Here is a 312-nt window from a genome sequence, read left to right as displayed (position 1 = left end):
TTTTTGTCATTTTGTCATTTTTGTCATTTTTGTCATTTTTGTCATTTTTGTCATTTTTGTCATTTTTGTCATTTTTGTCATTTTTGTCATTTTTGTCATTTTTGTCATTTTTGTCATTTTTGTCATTTTTGTCATTTTTGTCATTTTTGTCATTTTTGTCATTTTTGTCATTTTTGTCATTTTTGTCATTTTTGTCATTTTTTGTCATTTTTGTCATTTTTGTCATTTTGTCATTTTTGTCATTTTTGTCATTTTTGTCATTTTTGTCATTTTTGTCATTTTTGTCATTTTTGTCATTTTTGTCATTTTTGA

The sequence above is a fragment of the Uranotaenia lowii genome, chromosome 2 (genome assembly GCF_029784155.1).
Source record: "Uranotaenia lowii strain MFRU-FL chromosome 2, ASM2978415v1, whole genome shotgun sequence".
Lineage (NCBI taxonomy): Eukaryota > Metazoa > Arthropoda > Insecta > Diptera > Culicidae > Uranotaenia > Uranotaenia lowii.
Note: the sequence above shows the minus strand (reverse complement) of the source record.